Consider the following 6,000-nt stretch of genomic DNA (forward strand, 5'->3'; position numbering starts at 1 on the left):
TGTATTCTTTTTAAAAGAGACTTGGTACCGAACATTACACATAAATCCAACCATCATTGGTGGAAATCGTACTAAATAGTTCAGATGAGATTTCATATGAATAAGCCACTAAATCAAAGGGCTCTATTTTGAAGATCCGGGCGCAAAGTCCAAAGTGCAGGGCGCAAAAGCATTAAGGTCGCTTCAGAATCCACTTTTGCACCATGGCGCAAAATGAATGGAAAATGAATGGTGAGAATGAACCAATCGGAGTCTCATCTCTCATTCCCTTTAAAGGGCCATGAAACCCCCTCGTTTCAGCAGGGTGTTTTCACACCTCTACTTTGGAAAAAGTCAGAAAAGTGGGCGTGTCCAGCTCTGTTTAGGGGGGAGTGTCGGAGGAAGAAAAGAGGCTTGGTGTGGGAGTGTCTATTTGGGTGCGCTGACTTTCAGAGTCAAAACACACACACACACATACACACACACACAGGAGAGAAAGGGGCCTGTGTTTACATGGACATCTGTAGTCGAATTATTTGCCAAATTATTAAATGGTGGACTTTAACTGCAGTTTGGCTCTTTCATTCAGGGAATTCATTCATGTTCCTCGTGACAAACAAGATATTTGATTCGAGAAACTGCTGTAAGCGTGTATTTTTCATGCAATGTTTGATACCGCACGGCGAATGAGAGAAAAAAAAAACCCTCCGCATTTCCCGGAAACTTAGATGCACACGGCAGGTAGCGTCAGAAAGCCGCGTGTGTTATTCCGGTCACTAAATACGGTGAAAATCCTACACCAGGTTAAAGTTTGGCTGTGGTGCTAACATGTTTACACTCTGTGCAATAGTTAACTTAGTTCGATACAAACAAACTGAATAAACAAAGAGCACTGGTCGCTCACTTACCAAATCTGTAGAGACAGGACAATCACCAGCAACTAGAGCTGCGTCTTATCATTAGGAGATTACAAGCAAATCCGGATCTCAGCGTTTGCAGATGAGAACAGCTCTCAGGTAAACAATAATCCTCCTTAGACACGTATTTATTGTTGTCGCGCGTCGCGTACACTGTTAATCCACACGTGACTCCAGCTGAGCTCTCAGAGAGAAAATGAAAACAAAACTTAACGGCAGCAAACTATAAAAGCAACACTTCACGCTTGTTTTGCCAACACAACGTGCGTCTCTGTCGTCTAAACACTGTGACAGTAATGAATATTAATGAAGTTGCACAATAGAGCGCGCTGATTGGTTTGATTCAAGCCTTACTCATGCATTAATGCATCACACTGTAAGACGTAATAAGACTCACTCTGGCACAGACGTACAGTCTGCATGCTGGAATACAACGCTATTATGTCATGGCCGTGACGCAGCTTCAAAAATTCGTTTCAAACCGGAAGTACGAATTTGCTTGAAATAACGCAAAAACAACCAATTTACACTTTATAGTGAGATATAGGTGTCCTAATAGTGTTTTTAGCAGTGTGGGACACATATACGACTGTCAACAACTCAAAAAATGTGTTTTGGTGTTTCGTGACCCTTTAAGAGTCAGTTGTGTCATGCCATGGTGCATTTGCTATTTACATTACGACTTTGTAAGTGGGAAAACTGAATGCTTCACTAGAGAGAAAACGGTTAAACAGAGCATCTACAGTGCAAGAATGAGAGATGAGCCTCCTCATTCTTTACTTTCACTTTCACTCTTGTGGATAGGGAAACATGTTGTACGCACAGACACTCATTAGCCTATACATAATTAATTTCCTAAAGCAAAGATTTGTTTCAAAGCTATTTCTAAATTCAGTTCTAATTTCCAGCAAATGAATAAATGAACAATAATAACAAAGTGTGTTCAAAAAACTGAATTATATCCAAATACACATGCTGTGCCCCATATGGTCTAAAACCTGGCAGGTGGACAAATCCAAGCTTGTGTTTAATAAAACAAATATAAATATGCAAATAATAAATAATACTGCTAATAATAATAACATTATACAAAAGCAAATTGTCATGAATAAACTCAAAAAGCCTGCCGAGATGAAGAAGACATGAAAGGATGGTTTTTATATTTATGTAGGCTAAAAAAATAATTTTTGTAATATTTTAATCCTTTAATTATTTTTCATTTGTAAAGAAATTTGCATATTGCTGTATATCCTGTGGGATTAAACCGTCTATTATAGTTCCTCAAAATAGCAACGCGCCTCAACACACCTTATTTTTTAGACCAGAACACCTATGGGCGCACATATGAGCGCAAATGCATTTGCTATTTAAACAGCGCGACCCAAAACGTCAAAACAACGTTTGCAAGTTGAAAGCAAACAACAATTGTATCGCGCCTTGCGCCAGGTGTATGATAGGGCCCAAAGTTAGCGTTGGCTTTTTTTTACAATGTATGTTGTTCACAAAGGAATAATGTATACTCTTATGTAATAATTGCACCCCGGCCACCATCAATAGATATATTTTTCCAAAGAAAAGTGTTACATTACGCGAAGGAGCTGTTAAATTCCTCAGTGGCACCTTGATTTCAAAACGACATCAAAAAACACGTCAAAAATGCTAATTGATGTGAAGAGCTTGACGTATGTTTGATATCCACTCTTTGACGTAATTCTGTCTACTAAATTAATGACACAAAAAGTATTATTTAAGAAGTTTAATTAATCTGAAAGCAACGAGTCCAAATTTACATTAGATTTCATAACCCTACAATGTGCGTAAACTACTTCCGTGTCAAAACAACATGAAATTGACATCTGTTTTATACTTTGCGCCAACAAACACATCAAAAATCTTTCTTTTTCATGCCAATGTTAAATGTGAATTTTCATGTCGTTTTGACATCAAGGAAGTCAATTGACATCAAATCTCTTAGAATTTTTTTGTTTTTGCAAGGTGCCTGCTGGAGTTTATTCATTCATTTATTTTATTTTCCGTTTAGTCCCTTTATTAATCAGGGGTTGCCACAGCGGAATGAACCGCCAACTTCTCCAGCACGATTTTACGCAGCGGATGCCCTTCCAGCCGCAACCCATCTCTGGGAAACATCCACACACACTCATTTACACTCATACACTACGGACAATTAAGCCTACCCACTTCAGTTGTACCACATGTTTTGGACTGTGGGGGAAACCGGAGCACCCAAAGGAAACCCACACGCACGCAGGGAGAACATGCAAACTCCACACAGAAACGCCAACTGAGGCTCGAACCAGCAACCTTCTTGCTGTCAGGACAGCACTACCTACTTCGCCACTGCGTCTCTCTGCTGGCATTCATTCAAACCAATTTATATCTCTTTAAAAAGTATCACATTCCCCCAAGAAGCCTTGTTTTCTGTCACATCATCTGTCAGATGATGTCGTTACGCTGCTGTGCCGTCAGCCAATCGTTGCATTGCTGATCATGATTTCGAGGATCGATATGTCTGTCCTTCACAACACACACAGCGATCTCAAATCAGTTCATCCAGACATTTTTATCTGATTTGCGAACCAAATTAGCCAGAGATCAGTTATTAAGATGAACAGATCCAGGATCTGCCAAATCATCTTAGATCATTTAAGCGAGGTGGGAAGAACAGACCCCTGGAGGGTCGGTGCAGATTTTAGCCTCAACTTGCCTCAGCACACCTGGATGCTTCTAGAAAGCCTAGTAAGAGCTTGATTAGCTAGCCTAGGTGTTTCTGATTGGGGTAGGAACTAAACTTTGCAAAACACCAGCCATCAAGGACTGAGATTGGACACCCTTGATATAACCATTTGTTTGCTAGATAGATATTGCCTTTAAATAATCTTTTAAACATAAAGCGTTAAATCTACTCCACAATGTCTTCAGTCTTCTGTAGCTTAAAATAGTGCAAATCCTTTGTATTTAAATGGGTTCTTACTGGCTGTCAAAGTGGTATCGCTTATTAGAAAAGACAATTTGGACATCTTTACAGCTCATTTCTCAATACTTTTACAGTTATAGCTGTGGTTTGATCACTGCTGTTGTTTTACATTCAGAACGATCTTTGGAACTTTAGTGTTATCTTTAAAATCTTTCAGTTACAACTCGGAAAGCATTTCTACCACATTGAATCGTGTACATAGCAAGGGTTATTTCTGCCACAGCTCATGCAGACTGATCTATGCCACATGTGTTGCTGCAACTCTTTGTTTTTCAATGTGAAGGTGAAGTTGGCCCTTCTCGACAAGTGGACCCCATGGGGCAAGGAGCCTGGAAACAGGCAACAGCAATTTGTGGTCAGGAGGCTAAGTTTACAGGCCCAGAGGGTGAAGGAGGAGAAAGACAAGCCTACAGTAATTAGCTGGCCAACAAATTTGTTGGTTGTTAGCCATGTCTGAGGAGATCTTGCTGGGGCTTGTTAGAGTCTTTTTCTGACAACAGTATTACATGGGCTTGTAGGAGCAGTGGTAACAGCTGAGGAAAGTTCCAACTTATGACTAGTCTTATTAAAGGAACTCACTAGTACAGTGGTCGCCAACCTCCGGATTCATTGGTACCAAAATTCAAGAAATTATTAATTATTTGTTAACCGAGCCTGAACGATTTATTTTGAAAAATCATTTATTTTAAAAAAGGATCGTGTTTTCAGTTACATTTCGGCCACTTGAGCACCAACATATAACCCACAAACTAGCGAAATGAGTAAAAAACAGTTTCTTAGCAAAGGGAAAAATCCAGAATGGAAGACCCACAAACTGCCAAAGAATTGATCCGCAACCCATTTCGTAACAAATCAGATGAATCCAGCACGTCTGTGCACATGACAGTGGCCTTTCACATATCGCATATTTTCCAAGTTTATTTCCATTGGAGGTGTGTAGCTTGGTACCCAAATTGGGACCATCAAAATAAAGGCAAATTCCCAATTCTACCCCATAGCCCTTCCCCTTGATAGATAGATAGAGTAGATAGTTAGGACTCGGAAGATCTTCGCGTGTTAATTATACTGTTCACATAGTTAGTTAGCTAGATGCTTCTGGGAAGTTAGATTTAGTTTGGGTTTGTTCTTTTCATTTTTTTTAGCGCCGCCCGTGTCCCTTCTGCCAGCTCTCTTGTTTTTCCCGTCTTTATTTGTCTCAGTGTTGTACATATTGTAAATAGTATATTTTTGCCGTACTTACTTTTTCTTTATTTTTGATTAATTCGTTGTTGTTGTTCACTTTGGGGTTGTAAATAAAAGCACACATTTTTTGGCATTACTTTGGTTGTCTTTTCACTCATTCGCTGTTTATATAAATATATTTTGATTAAATAAATGTCAAACCCCACTATCCCCTAGATTAACATCAGGGGTTTGTAACACCTAACCCTCATTTTGGCGTGCCCGTGAAGGGGTGGTGTCTCAATTCTATTTAGCTTAAAGGTGTAGGGCGAATGGGCATTTTACAGTGTCTGCTATAATGTTAATGCTGTTTTTGTGTGTTTACATGGATGAGTATGGCCACTGTGTTAAATGCACAGTTAAGTTACGATCTTATTGCCACATTAGATCATTATGATAACATAATATATGCCTTCAGTGATTTCCTGAAGATAAATACCAAAAAATAACACAACTGGAATCACTACAGCAGTCGCAATCGTCTGATCTCATATGAAGCAAGAAATCGCGAGGACATATAATGACATGTGCAGGTGCTGTAGTGCTGTCCCAATTCTTAGGGATACATTTTGAAGCCCTTCCCCTTAACCCTCGGTTGTAATTCACCTTATTCTTTGCCGACCAGCGGGCGCAGGCGCAGCCAATTGAATCATTTTGGCTCGAGACTTCCGGTCTCATTCACTTCCATCATTTTTAGACGTTAAAAACTGCTCGTTACGCTGCTTGATGTTGCAAACCGATATTTTCTTATTGTATTATTCTACTTGGTCTGTATAGAAACGCAAACATTTGTTTGTAGAGCAAGTAGTTTGACCGTTTTCTGCCGTTTATTATTCCTAGTCATCTCTCCCATAGGCGACTGAAATGGAAGTTCTAAAACAATCGCAA

At 39.6% G+C, this 6,000-nt stretch overlaps 1 long non-coding RNA gene across 1 annotated transcript in view; it reads left to right on the plus strand.

The window, feature by feature from the left end:
* LOC147842240 (uncharacterized) overlaps positions 1-6,000 on the plus strand; it is a 1,176,585-nt gene that overhangs the window by 871,409 nt on the left and 299,176 nt on the right. The window lies entirely within an intron of this gene.

This window comes from Danio rerio, chromosome 9, assembly GCF_052040795.2.
Source record: "Danio rerio strain M-AB ecotype USA chromosome 9, GRCz13ab, whole genome shotgun sequence".
NCBI classification, from domain to species: Eukaryota; Metazoa; Chordata; class Actinopteri; order Cypriniformes; family Danionidae; genus Danio; species Danio rerio.